The sequence below is a fragment of the Pteropus medius genome, unplaced genomic scaffold, assembly GCF_902729225.1.
Source record: "Pteropus medius unplaced genomic scaffold, Ma_sr-lr_union100, whole genome shotgun sequence".
Taxonomy (NCBI): Eukaryota; Metazoa; Chordata; class Mammalia; order Chiroptera; family Pteropodidae; genus Pteropus; species Pteropus medius.
Genome location: NW_024354498.1, coordinates 5,287,488 through 5,302,293, shown reverse-complemented (window position 1 = coordinate 5,302,293; position 14,806 = coordinate 5,287,488). Strand labels below are relative to the sequence as shown.

The following is a 14,806-nucleotide window of genomic DNA, read 5'->3' as shown; positions in this document are numbered from 1 at the left end:
AACAAAACCGGAACAAAAACTCTACCCTTTCATTTGTAAAAAGGGACATTTTCAGATGCCATATTTCATGGGCTTCATAAATGGATACTTAGTTTATGGGTCATTAACAATTATGAAATGAGTGAAGAGATGGTTTTATTGCTGTTTTGACATCTAGGGTATTTATGTGATGACATCTTTTCTATTGTGACTTGTATGCTCCTGTGAACTTGTCTGTCATACCTTTCCCGGCCTTCACTTGGGCTGGATTTTTGCTTTGAGCTGGAAAAACACAAATACCTAAAACCACACCTCACTACACTGTAATGAAGATCAAAGTGAAAAAATGAAGAATGGCAAGACATCCAGGTGTGTCTTTAAATCTCCAGAAAATTTTGCCTCTGGGGATTCTCCATGCTTCTTACCAGAAAGGGCTTTCCCTTTTACAATGTAAAACACAGTTGCTTCTTTTTCCATTGTAGATGAGGGGTTTTAGTAAAAACTCAGTCTGTTCTCACCTTGGTTTACCTGGGGTGCCCGGTCACCATGTGTATTGGTACTTGCCCAAGATATATAAGAAAGCACTAGAGAGCTTTGGGGTTCATTAAGTGAAGTAAAGGGGTGTGTTTGTCTGTTTTTAGAGTATTAGTTAGATTATCATTTTTTAAAATTAGGAGCCAAGAATGATATTCAATATTAATCTAGTTTATCTCTTACAGTGTGGCTTTGCTAAGTATATTCTCTCTTCCTGTGAAAGATAGGGGCAGGAATGATAAAGGTCAGCATTTATTGAGTGTTTACTTTGTGTCAGGCATAGTGCTAAGTGTTTTATATATACTATCTCATTTAATGCTCCTAGTAAGCCTAAGGTTGGCATTATTATTATTACTTGAATTGTATTTTTAATTGAAGTGAAATTTACATACAACAAAATTAGTCATTTTTAAGTTAACAATTCAGTTGCATTCAGTACATCCACCATGTTGTGCAAGCACCACCTCAATCTAGTTTCAAAATAATTTCATCACCCCCAAAAGGAAATTTTGTACTTGTTAAATGGTTGTGCCCCATTCCACCCTCTTGCAGCCCTGTCAACTACCAGTCTGCTTTCTGTTTCTATGGATTTGCTCATTCTGGATGTTTCATATAAGTGGAATCATACAATATTTGTTCTTTTGTGTCTGACTTCTTTCGCTTAGCCTAATGTTTTAATGGTTAATGCATGTTGTAGCATGTGTCAGTACTTCATTCCTTTTTTATGTCTGAACAAAATTCCATTGTATTGATATGCCACATTTTGTAAATCTAGTCATCCATTGATATACCTTTGAGCTTTTTCCACCTTTTGGCTAATGTGGATAGTACTCTATGAACATGCATGTAAATCTGTTTGTTTGAATACCAGTTTTCATATCTTTTGGGTATATATAAGGTTGGTATTATTTTTATCAATATTTTATGTGGAAACTTGGGTACAGAGAAGCTAAGTATGCTAATAAGGATTGGAGATAGGACTCAAACTCAGAGCTTTCATGTAACCACCATGTTATGATCCTTCCTATACTCATACTACAGTGCTATCTCTAGAATCCTTACCAGAAAACTAATTTATAACAAAGTCTCTTTAGCACTGGCATTGAAAGTCCAGGGGCCATGGATGGAGTTCAGGTGGCATTCCTTTAAAGCATTTACTGTTCTCCAGCAAATCGAGTTGTCAGGAGGCATCCTTCTTTATTCCCAAACTTCAGATAATAGTTATACCAATTTGAATCTATATGGCATGTTACTTTTATAAAAGATTTTTATGTAGGGCTTTCATTTGGTCATTATAACAACCATGTGAGGTTGGAAAAGCCAGCTTTACAACTTGCATCTCTATTTTGCAAATGAAGGACCTGGGGCTCAGAGAGGTCAAGGAATTTTCTCAGAGTCACACAGCTTAAAGATAGGTGATCCAGGGCTTATGCTAAATCTTATATGGTCTAAACGCTGGGCCATGCTGCCTCTCCAATCAGCAATCAGGAGTGGTTAGAAAAGGTATACAAACAAGAGTTAAGCAAAAAGCAGTTATACCAACTGCCTTCTTTAAATCAAAAACCAGCCATAATAAAGGAATGTTATTTTAAAGCAACCATGCCATAGTAATGATAATAGCAACAATAGCCGCAAATGATGATTCCAGCATCTGCACGTATGCTTATTCACGTAGCAAATATAATTCAGCACATAGTAACTTTCTACCAACATTTGTTAATCAGCACCTCAGTATCTTAAATAATCATCATAAAGATTGTCAACCTCAAAAGGTGCATCCCCCTCCCCCAGAGCCTATCTCAGTTTGTCTCTGGCAGCTGTTCACCCTTGGCAACATTGCCCTTGAGCACAAGTAGAAACTGTTATTTTTTCTCTTTTTAAATACTTCCCCTGTCTTCCCATATCATTTGGACCATCTCCCCTTTTTTTCTTTTTAGATGAGGACCCTGGAAACTAAAGATATCGAGTTGGCAGTAAAAGCTGGACTCAGAATTCTGTGTGCCTTTCTAGAACTTCCCAAACTGATTTGCGTTCCCTTGGAAGGCCAATCAAACCATACTTTGCCCTAAGTATTGGACATGGACATTTACATAGCCTCCCAATCTGTTTCATTCTTCATCATGGGCTTACTGGTCTGCAGATACCCATCTCCTCCTTTCCTGTTGGCACATTTGTTCAGAAGATGTCACATGGAGATGGGTTCAGTGCTATGAACAGCCATTAATGAGTAATGGGGAAAGCATTGCTTTTTCAAGATGCCTAATACAAACATATGTCCAAGGTTAGCACTGTTTCTATAGCAGCATCCGATGTGATACTTAAATAGTGAGATTATAAATCCAGTGGTGGTGAAGTTGTTTAAATTTTCTCAAGGGGGCCGAAATGACTGGTCTCTCCATTTCCCCTTAGCCACAAGGGACGATTCTGTCCTGATGCATACATTGTTGCATGTAAAAATAAACTCCAGCCTTATTACTCTGACATTTTATTTTTGGATTTTTTGGATGCGGCCATAAGGCTTCAATGGCCAATTTAACTGACAACATAGGTTTATTTGCTTATCAACTCTAGAGCAACAGTCTCCATCAGGTTATTTCATTCCATTTCATAGATGAGGGGTTGGTTTAGTTGCCAGACTTGGAAATGAACCATGTTTTAGATTAAGGAAAAATAAGGAATTGAGGCTGATGCACAAGACATTCGTTCTGGTTGTGGAAGGGCTGGTTGTCTGCAGAATTCTAGCTCTGTGCTTGGCTACGGGTAGTGAAGTGGGATTGCCTTGGCCTTAAGCTCTAGGAGATTAAATGTACAGCAATTTCCTGAAGCAGACTTATCTCTAGGATGAGAGAAGCTATTCTGGGGCCTTAAGTGACCTTGCTTGTGGGTGGGCAGAATGTGACCTTGGATGGAAAGCCTGCATGCCTGGCCCCTTGTTCTCCGTAAGCCACTTACTGCTGTTGAAGATTAAAGGAAGAGACAAATGATCACAGCTGGCCTGCCACCTCTTTGTCTTCACAGACTGGTTGCAACTGGAGGGTGGATGGGGCTGAGTACCACCTTAGGCCTCTGCCACAGTGATTTCTAGTCACTCTTCTGCCCCTAGGGCTCAATATGGGAACTCCTCTCTTGGCTAATCAGAATCTAGCAGAACTAGTGGATTATTCATTTAGCAATGTTTCTCAGGTTTGCCAGATGAGACAGTCGCCTTTTGAGGGTGGCAGTGGTGGTGGGGTGTTGTTCACCATTAAGAAGCTTCCCAGGCTCTTCTTCTGGAGAGAATTTGATTCAATAGATATGGGTGGGTCTCAGGAATCTGTATTTTAACAAGCCTAGGGTGATTCCTAGTACCCTGCATGCTTGGGAAACTCTGGTTTATAGTAAGAGGCTTTGAAATGTGCAATTCCACAATCTTGTCTTCTTTTCTTCTGCAGTGTTTTTCTCTTTTTTCATTGTGGCAGGTGCTCATAGGGAGACGACTCATCTCCCTTGGGTTTTACCACTTCAGTGTGCTCCGAAGGGAATTCCATCTGTCAATAACAACATCTTCGGGTCTTCCTGAGGGCTCAGCAGGCTGGAATTAACACCCCCAGGAGCAGCCCTTAAGTGGGGCTGGAGAGAGTTGGTGTATAAATACCCCAGCTCCCTCGCCTCTCAGGTGGGATAAATGTCTTGCACTAGTTCCCAGAATTTCCTAGTGGGATTGAACTCTAGCCACCCACAGTAGTAATGTGCTTGATAGAGCACCCTTTATGGGCTGCCTTTCCTCCCTGTCTTGCTTCCTTGTTTCCTTACTACTGTCCCCTTGCCTCTCAAATAAACTATAGTCAGTTCTACTATAACATGGCATGGGTTCCTAGAAAATCACTGTGCTATGCAAAATTATGCGATAAAAACCATAGGGCTTATGGGATAAATAAGATTAAGGGCAAGACACTTTTAAAACTTAGTAGCATGTAAAAAATAAGATGAGAACCTCATAAAAATGGTAGCACAGTTTTACACATGTTATATGGTTAAGAAGTGCATAAATACAACAATGGCTATGGCACTCTACCTAGAAAAAGCTCTGACGGTGGCTTACAGAAGTGGGCACCAGAAGGTTTGCAACTTGTAAGTTACTGTGAAGGGGTGGAAGGTGTGTTTTTAGAAACCAGACAGATAGTTGTAATACCAGGTGTGGATGGTTGGGGCTCCTAAGGTGAACTGAGGTAGCTGGTACATATTTCAGGTATGTGTCTGTGTGTGATTACTTTGTAAATGTGGCTCCATTTAGCTGGATGCACTTTTCTGTGTTCACCTACTGTTTCTTGCAGACAAAATTGCACATAAGCAAACATGAAATTCGCATGCTGCTCAAATTCAATCACATTGGAATGAATTTTCATTTTCACACACAAGTATTAGAGCAAATGACTGTACTTGAACTGATTTCTTTGTCTTGGGGCTTGCTTCCAAACTTAAAGTAATATACCTTATTAATGGCAAGTTGATGACGGTTTTATTTTTTAATTGGATCTTTCTCATGTTGAACTAAGTTCATGTGTCAAACACAAGCCCTTTCACACCTGGATGAGTTCAATAGAGACTGGCTGGATATAGGAGGTAGAGTCTCCAGCCAAAATGTCCCCCAAAGGAGGCTTCATACCCAAGCCACACAGTCTCGCCCACTCATTATCTTGTAACTCTCTAGGGGACTGCAACCCTGTTTTTACAAGTCCTGAAAATCTTTGTTGCCTATTTGCAACTTCTTGGAACCTAAAATCAAATGTCAGATTATGAGCTAGAGCAGAATTCTATAAATGCTCAGCTACTTCCTTTATTAGGAAAAAAAAAGATTAACATAGAACATTGGTAGATATATTATTTCCCTGCATTCAGTGCTTCCCAGTAGGTAAAATTACAGCATGAGCTCAGCTCATCCTTAATTTCCCATGGTAGGTTACAAATGGGTTCTTTTCTAGTCTACAACTTCTTTAATCTCAATACCTGATTTCTCCCATGTGTAGCTCTACACAGTCAAGCAACTTATATACCATGTGGCTTATTTGTTTTACTGGTTGTGCTTTGGTTTCAAGTTCTCTGTAGCCTTGATTTTTGACCTGGGCGTGCATCCAGACAGCAAGATCAATGTTTTTCAGAATGTGGACTTCAGACCACCCACATCAGAATCCCTAGGGAGCTTTTTACAAGCACAGCTTCTTGGGCTCCACCCCAGACCTCTTGGGAGTGGGCTCAGAGATCTATTTTTTCTACAAGCTACCTGGTGACACTCATATGCACTAAAAGTTGAAACTCAAAGTTTTAGAACAGTAGGTCTCAACTGGGGCCAATTGTGCCCCAGGAACATTTGGCAATGTCTGAAGACATTTTCGGTTGCCACAACTCAGAAGGGAGTGCTACTGACATCTGATAGGCAGAGGCCAGGGATGCTCTTAACATCCTATAAGGCACAGGACAGAGCCCACCACAGAGAATGATCTGACTCCAAATGTCAGTAGGCCAAGATTGAGAAACCCTCGTTTGGACCCTTAGGGATTTCTCCAGAGTCTGCTGCACTTATAGGGCTATTTCTTTTGTTATTATTTTCCTTGGTTCCTTCACATCTGTGTGGTTTAGTAGTGACAAAGTTCTCTAGATGAGCAGAAATGTGCATACTGGGCATACTAGAAGCTTCACATAGATAGAATCAGGGTGATGAGGGTGATAGCTGACTCTCTTAAAGATGCCCTCTCCAGCATCCATGAGTTGAACTATAAATTGGGGCAGCTCAAGTTATCCTAAGATTAAGGGCTCTTGCAGAGTTAGAGCAAATAACGCAAATTTGGAGATGCAGAAATGGGCTTTTCTTCAGTTTTTATTACCTAAGTGATACATAACATGGTACAGTGAAAGCTAGCCCTATTCATCGCCTAGAACAGTGCCTGGACTGGTATTTCCATTCTTTATTTGTTATTGACCCTTGTTTACTGAAAGATCTGGAATTAACTTCTAAATTATCTAGTCAATATCTTTTCAACATTGGGAATATTCCATTTTATCAAGAATTTCTGAAAACTGGCAATTCATGTATAACATAAATGGTAATAAGAATTCTATAATAAGAATCTATATTATATCCCAGGTTATATGTATCTCCATATAAACCTATAATTAAATGATAAAGTTTATCAGATAATATACAAAATAGGATGTTTTGAATGATAATTAGTGATATTTTACAAGTTCATGTATATTATTTAAATGTCTTGTATATGCTCTGGTTGAATGTGGAACCTCTTTCATGTGTAGCCTGTTAAAGTTCGGAAAACTTTGGGATATTTTTAAATTATTGAAATGTCAACAAGGTTTGGATAATTATAATACCTAACATATATTGAGCACTCATAGCTGCCAGATGTTGTTCTAAGTATCACACATTTATTTTGCTCATTTAATCCTCACAACAACTCTATAGGCTAGAAGTATGATTATTACCATTTTATAGATGAGGCTAAATACCAAGGACATGCAAATATCCAGGCGGCCAAACTACAATTGGAACCCACACAGTCTGGGTTCTTGACCCAGATTTGCTTTAACTTCTTCAAGTGTAGTCAACAACTTGTCACCTCTGACTTGAAACAAGTAGAATAAACATTAAAATGATTCTCTTAGTCCAGTACTGTCCAGTGTAAATAGAACATGAGTCAAATATGTAATTTAAAATTTTCTAGGAACCATTTTTTTAAAGACGTAAAAAGAAACAGGTGAAATTTATTTTGATAACATATTTTATTGACCCAACATACCCAAAGTATCATCATTTCAACATGCGTTCACTATAAAATATTATTACTGAGATATTTTACATATTTACATTTCACATGTGGCTAGTGGCCACCATATTGGACAGTGCAGCCTTAGCTGATACTTGGTGAGAACCTTTAGGCTTTGAGAATTGAGTCTGAATGATTTTTGAAAGGCAGACGGCTGGTTTTCCAATCCTGCTTAGCTCAAGTCAGAGAGACACTTTAAATGTCTCTCCATATTCTGACAGAGTTCTATGGCTATTTCTGTCCAGAGGCAGCCCTCTACAAATTGGCCCAAGCATTTATACCCTCCTTCACAACTCAATAATATTTAACTGCAGTTATACCCTCCTTTGCACATTCAACAATATTTAACTCTCGACAAAGATTCTTGAAAGAAGATTTAACTTCCAAGTGTATGTGCATGTGCGTGCATGCACACACACATACACTGACCATCTTTGTTGTCAATGTACACATTTCATTGGATCAAGGATTCAATACATATATGGGAAGGGAGAAATGTTTTATGTGTGCTTCTGTAATACCTTCCTTTGCCTGGCTGACCTTTCAAGATTCACGTAACTGCTATCTTAGCCCCATGATTTTAAATGGGGTGTGTGTGTGTGTGTGTGTGTGTGTGTGTACACATACACATACCCAGCAGTGGGAGGTATAGATTCACACCCTAAGAACAAATAAGCATATTGTGGCCTAGCTCAGAACCCTAGTAGAGCTCCCATGCCTATCTAATAATGGCTTCATGAAAGCTTCATGAAAGACATCAGTTCAGAAGAGTGTGGAGTTGTTTTAAAGTTTTGAAGAGCAAGTGTGTTTTGTGTAACTTTCTAGTAGAAAACAGCAATTCCTGATTACTGAATAAAATGCACAGAGGTACACTTGAACACTCCGACAGGCCAACAAGAGCATCAGCCATTGGTATTGCCAACTTTTTCTTAATTAAATTCATGGGGGCAATTGGCCCTTCTAAAAACAAAACACCCATATTTACACAGTGAGAAGATCATGGATCAAAGGTTTTAGTCTTGACCTCTGCCATTAACTAGCTATATGACTTCCATTTCTCTGGGATAAGAAAGGGAAGTGGGATCAGATTTCAATCCAGGATGCACATTAGAGTCATTAGGGAGTGTTTTTAAAAATGCTGATGCCCAGACCCAATTCCAGACATCAGTATCTCTGGAGTTGGGGCTGTTTGTGTTGTAAATGAGCCCTCCCTTTTTTTGGTGGAAAATTAGAGGGGGAGAGAGAAATGTAGGTGTCTAATTTCAAATGCCGCTTGTTTGTAATGTAAGAGAGAGATAAAATATATATTTTTAACACCTGCAGCACCCGGTCTCCCTAGGTGGTCTCCCATCCAAGTACTAACCAGGCCCGACCTTGCTTAGCTTCTGAGATCAGATGGGATCAGGCATGTTCAGGGTGGCATGGTCGTAGACTATTTTATTTGAATTTCAGTTAGGCCCTTTCTAGTCTCAGAAAGGAATTAAGGTGTCAGGGTAAGGGAACTAATGTTGTATATTTCCATCTTTCTCTCTTGAGAAGAGCTTCATAGAGAAGGGAATGCTCTGGTATGTTTAGTCCACTCTAGAGCATAGATGAAATCAGAGAATTCCAAGGGTGGGTGATTGTGCCGGTCAGGATAGGCTTGGAAACAAATGACCCCCAAACCTCAGTGCCTTACAATAGAAGGAGTTTATTTCCTGCTTATAAAAAATGTCCATCATGAGTCATCTGCAACTATGTCCTCCATCATCTTCACTCCAGGACTGAGGCTGATGGGATCAGTCTCCACCTAGAACACTGCAGATCCGAGGGGTAAATGGGGAAAAGAAAATGGTGAATCATACAGTTGTTCTTAATGCTTATGCTCAGAAATGACACACAGCATTTCTGTTTATACTTAATTGGCTATAGGAAGTCATGTGGCCCAGCCAACTTTGAGTTCAACAGAACAGTGATGGGGATGTGTCAGCCCTCTGCACGGACAAGGCTGAGAACAAAAATACAATCCGCCACAGCAGTGAAAAACACTATTAAGAGAGAGTGTCACAAACTCTCAGCTACCCAAGGACTGCTCAAGTGGCCACAGTCCAAGGTTAGCTAATAGCTGGCATGGCCTGCCTCTTTTTTCCCCCTCAGTGGTCTACTGGAGCTCATTTTCACCGAACACACCAAACAAAAGCCCCTGAGGCATAATGTAGCAGTAACTCCTATCAGGCTGGTCTCTGCTGACCTTTGACCTTTTCAAAATCCTTCCGTCTGCTGAAAGATGCTTGTTTGCTCCCCATGTGGACTTTCTGATGACTCCAACAAAGACTTAGGCTGGGCGCAGCCTATCCAGTTGTTCTTTATTTTCTGTAGTGGTAATGAGTGGTGGTTGGCAACATTGGTTCTCAAATTTGACTGCACTCTGGAGTCACCTGGGGAACTTTCAAAAATACTGATGTCTACGTCCTACCTCAGGGAGTCTGATTGGATTGGTCTTGGGTGCAGCCTGGGCCTGCATGATGCTAATTCAAACTCTGAGAACCTGTGGTTCAAAGCACCTGCTTCTGATCCAGCTGCCACCTGGGTTCAGAACTTGATTTCTCCATTTCTCAGCTGTGTTGCTTTGGCTCAAGTTGCTTTCTCTTCTGCTTGGTTTTGGTAGACTTTTATTCTGATGGCTATAAAAGAGGTGGATAAAGCAATAGGCTTTGTACCTAGGTCCTAGTAAGTGCTCGATAAGGATAATGATTTCTGTTGTTGTGATTCTTGTTACCCTGCTGCAGCATGCTTCCCGCACTTCACCAATGCCTCCTGGAAAAACCAGCTGTTCTAATAGGTTGGCTGGTGAAGTGGTGTGTTGTAAAAGCCACACTGTGCTATTAAACATGATTGCATTTCACGATGGTCTACGTTATGGGAATGAAGGCAGCTCTGGCTTTCCCTGACTCCTCAGGGCCTCAGAGAAGAAAAACACCTCAGCCCCTCTGTGGGCCCTCACCAGTCATTCCCCTGTATGCAGCATGGAAGGCTCATTTGGGAGAAGCTTTTATGGTAAAACAAAAAAAGAATGAAAAGCAATGATTTCGAAATGTCTTTCCATTGCTTTGCTGCTCATTTTACTTTCCCACATGAATGAGCAGGCTGTTTAGAAGCCGGGAAGGCAATGTTTCGCCTCCTCCCAGGGTCTTACACAACCTGGAGATTTGGGCCAGCTGGTCTCAGACCGAGTTGTGCTTGCACACACACCATCCCTGGATGTCCCTGCATGTGTTTGGGTTTCACTTTGAAATAAAACATGATGCATGAGAAGTGCTGGAAAGGGGCTGGTTAGTGACCAGCTTAAAAGAGTTCTAAACCCTTGCTTCTAGATATTAGTCATGTTTCTTTGTGGTTAACAATAACCCGCTAAGACCACCGTCCTGAGAGACTTCTCTTAGGGAGGAGGAGACTGTCACTGTGATACCTCCCATCCTTGTTTCTTTTAAAATAAGCACGTAGGACTGCTCGGCCTTTTAACATTTATTTGGCAAGCTTCTTGCCTCTGAGTCTCTCAAGTTCTGAGATAAAACTCCCCCTCCCATTTTTGGTTAGTTTTTAATAATTTAATGAGCAAATGTCAAGACTTATATTTCTGTTTACAGGAGCTATTTCCTGATAATTTCTAATTCTTTGCATATGACACACACACATCAGAAAGTTAGTTCCATTTGACATTTGTAAATTTATGGGAAGTCTCATCTTTGTAGACATTTAAAACTTGGCTGCACCCATTGAATTCACCCTAGGGAACAATTTTGCAAGGGTCCCTGAAGAAGTAGGCCAGATGACCAATAAAATGCCACTTCTGGAAATTTAGATTTCTGTAAGGCTTTGACGAGAACAGTATTTTTAATTTTGTTTTTTTTTTTTGTTTTTTTTTTGTTGTCCCACAAACATGGAAAACAGGAATGTCTCCGAGTGATTAAGATCTAAGAGTGGATAATGAAAGCACAGACAGTGATAGTCTCACTGACTGCCAAGAAAGCAAGTTCTTTAGGGACTTGGGGCTAGCTCGAAGGAGAACGTAGATTGCTCATATTCTATTTAGACAGAAAGGAGAATTGCTGGACCTGAAACATTTTACCCCTTTTTAGCATTGCTTCTAGAGTTGTGGCCTTCTAGCTGGGCTGGCTGCAGGGTATCATGTTGAAGGAAATGTTGAGAGGAATTGTAGGAGAAGAGAGGGAGAGGGTGGATAGATGGAAGGAAATTCATAATCTGTAAATGAAACTTTCCTAAAAATGACTAGAAAGCGGAAACACATTTCCATGTGTTCTAAATAATGCCATCATTAATGGGATGAGTTTTTGCAAGCATGACCCCTCTTTCATAATTGAAGGTGTGATTTCAAGATGGGGAATAGTGGAAGTAGAAAATGCTTTTGTTTACTGAACTGGGATGCACCCCCAGCCACCACCCCCTTCACTTGTGTGTGTATTTTAGAGCCTGGTATCTCAAAGTGGAGACTATGGAACCATCAGCACTGGTATCACCAGGGAGCTCATGAGAAATGGAGACTCAGCCCCAACTCAGATGGACTGCATCAGAACCTGAATTTCAACAGGAGTCTGCGGTGGGTGGTTTGTATGCATAGTACAGTCTAGGAAGCATTACTCTTGGATTTTTAAAGAGCTACAGACACTTCTCTTGCTGGAGTGACTCTCTGTAACCCAATCAGAACACATGCAGGGGCCCGATTTGACCCTCCCTAAGGAGCTCAAAGCTAGACGCTGGCTGTGTGCTCTGCCATCTCATATCCATGGTGGAAACAGAAAAGCTCTGCTCCAGAAAGTTTAATTGGAGGAATGGCAAGAGTAGATGGCAGGGGATCAGTTTGAGACTCCTTTTGTTGTCACATATGACCCATGAGATCTTGAAGAATTAAACTTGATTCTCCTGTTTCTGTATGTTTTTGCCACTGAAGAAATCTCCAGTAAATTCTGCCTCAGCCCTCTGCTCATTATCCCCTCACCCTTTCCCAACAAGTAATTATTATGTCTAATGCATTATATATTTCCAAAAGTGAGATGGTAGTTTTACTGGCTTAATTTCATTCATTCATTCATTCATTCAATTCATTGTGCAAAACGAAATGTATTTTTATTTACTAGAGCTTAATTTAAAATATCAACCTGGCTAAGGCCAGGTCACCATAGCTGAAGCAAAATGGAAGATTAAGAAAAGCCTCTATTTCACTGAATGACCTTGGTAAATCAGGGTTCAGTTTCAATTCTCTGGATAATTGCCTCATTGCTGTTTTGGTTTGGCAGAGGAAGCAGGCTGCATGCTCATCCCATAACTGGATTTTGTCAAAGCCAGGACACCTTGGCCTCTTCTTTCCTGAGGGCTATGGAGTGAGGCCCAGGCTTGGAGGACAGAGACAGATAGACCCTGTGCCACAGCCACCTCAGCTCTCGGGCCACTTAGGAGATAGAGTCCATTGTTCTCTGTGGCATTTCAAGGTCATTTTTCCTGAATCTCTACTATCTCCTCTTTGACCCCCAGTCGCCTGGAGCAAGCTCTGACATTAGACTGTGGATTCTGGCCTCAGATAAATGCAGTGGCTTTTCCAGCCACCTGACTATCATGTTGGGTGGGTGGGCCTTGCGGGGAACTGACTCGGGAATGTTCTGGCCTTGGCTGTTTCAGGATGGTTTGGTCTGGTGGATACCATAGCCTCTGAAAGGAACCTATTTAAGGAGTGGGGAGGGGACTCTGTGCCAAGCCTACAATTTTCCCCTGTGGTGTTCAGACACATTCACTCAAATAGTAGCCCGAAGCCTCTGAGAAGCAGCCCAGAACCCTCTGTGGTCCAGGTTTCAGGAGCTGCAGCTGCCTGGGTGTGGTGGCTCTTCTAAATTTCCCGGTGCTGCCATCTGGAAAACCTGGAGTGGACTTCTGTTCAGACCTAGCGCAGAGCAGATATGGGCTTGCCTGAAGCCAATACTTTGTGAAATGTTGCTTCAGGGGCCCAGAAAATTAACTTCTGACTTTGGCAACTAGCCTGTGAGGAGCCATCTTGTAACACTGTCCCCAAATCTTTCTTTCTTTTTCTTAAAATAATTCCTCTCAAAGTTACATGAGAAACCAGCCACTTAATACCTAGTAGCTGAGGTTGGGGAAGTAATATGGCTCCCTGCTGTAGTTATGATGGATCTTTTTCTCAGGTGCCTGCTTGGTCACAACTAGAAGTGAGGTTTGCGCTCTAGAGGTCAGAGATCATCTCTGGGATTACTTTAACCAAGGCTTGTTGGGAAGAGAATGGATAGGGAAGACTCTTCAACTGAGAAAACTCACATTGGTGACTGTCCTTTGAGGACTTGTCCTTCGCAGACAGCAAGATGATTCTGTCGCTGTCTGAGCATCATGAGTCTGGAAAGTGTATTCACGGAGGTGGAATATGGCAAGCAGGGGTGACAGCAGAGAAGTCCAACACACCTGGTGGCTCCACCTGGAGCCAGGCAAGAGCTGGGGCACCATGGAGCTGAATCATAGGGCCCGGCAGGACTCCAGCCATGGTAGAATGCAAGAATCCTGGAAAAGAAACTGAGATAGCAACCCAGTCAAGTGGCTGGGCAGATAACAGCAAGGAGGAAACTTGGAAGCAGTGACAGAGACTCGGTTTTCCCGCCAGGGATTTCCCTCCTGGGTCCAATCTGCCCAGGGATGGCTCAATCTGTCTATACCACAAGATTGCTTATTCTCACTGAGCAGGTGAGGAAACTGAGGTTTGGAGCAGCCATGAAACCCACCCCCAGGCGCCTGACAGTCCAGAGGCAGAGCCAGTAATGGAGACAATTCCTCCAGACGAGCTGACATCAGCAGATTTTTCCACAAAAGGTATAAGATGGTCTAGATAAGGTGGCATCCAACACCCCAAGACAGCATCTTGGAACCTTTGAATTTTCTACCCATCCCTCTGTTGCCTCCCCAGGTCCTCTCACACCTCAATAAAAGCACAGTCATGTCTATTTCTCTGGACAGTGCCAGCAAAGGAACTATAGCCTCCAACCAACACAATGGAGAACCCACAGGAAGATAATGTTCAAAAAGGATTGAACTGTGGCCTGGAATGGTTTCAGTTTCCTGACCTTCAAGGCACACAGTGTCCTGGAGTGCCAGGGGCCTGTGGTCACAAAAGCTCCAGCTCAGAAGAGATTAAGAGGGTGTCCTCTCTGAAGAAGGCTCTGGAGGGTGCCACAGATGGTGGGTGGGAAGGGATTGACTAGTCTGCGGGGCCCAGCCTTGCTGTGTCCACCACTGGCAAACCTCCAACTCTATGATATTGTTTTTCTGTTTTACTTTTTATTTTGAAGTAATCCAAACTTATATAGGAAGATTGCATGAATAATACAATGGACTCCTATATTCCTTTACCTAGATTCCCTGCTGTATTTGTTTTGTCTCTCTCTCTCTCCACACATGTGTGTGTACACACACACACACACACACAC

The 14,806-nt window shown here is 41.7% G+C and overlaps 1 protein-coding gene and 1 pseudogene across 1 annotated transcript in view; one reads left to right on the top strand and one right to left on the bottom strand.

Annotated features, from left to right (window-relative positions):
• The window catches only part of NHS (NHS actin remodeling regulator), a 335,830-nt gene that overhangs the window by 124,647 nt on the left and 196,377 nt on the right, over positions 1-14,806 (top strand). The gene's annotated exons all lie outside the window — the stretch shown is intronic.
• LOC120594362 (uncharacterized) lies at positions 8,643-8,761 on the bottom strand (annotated as a pseudogene).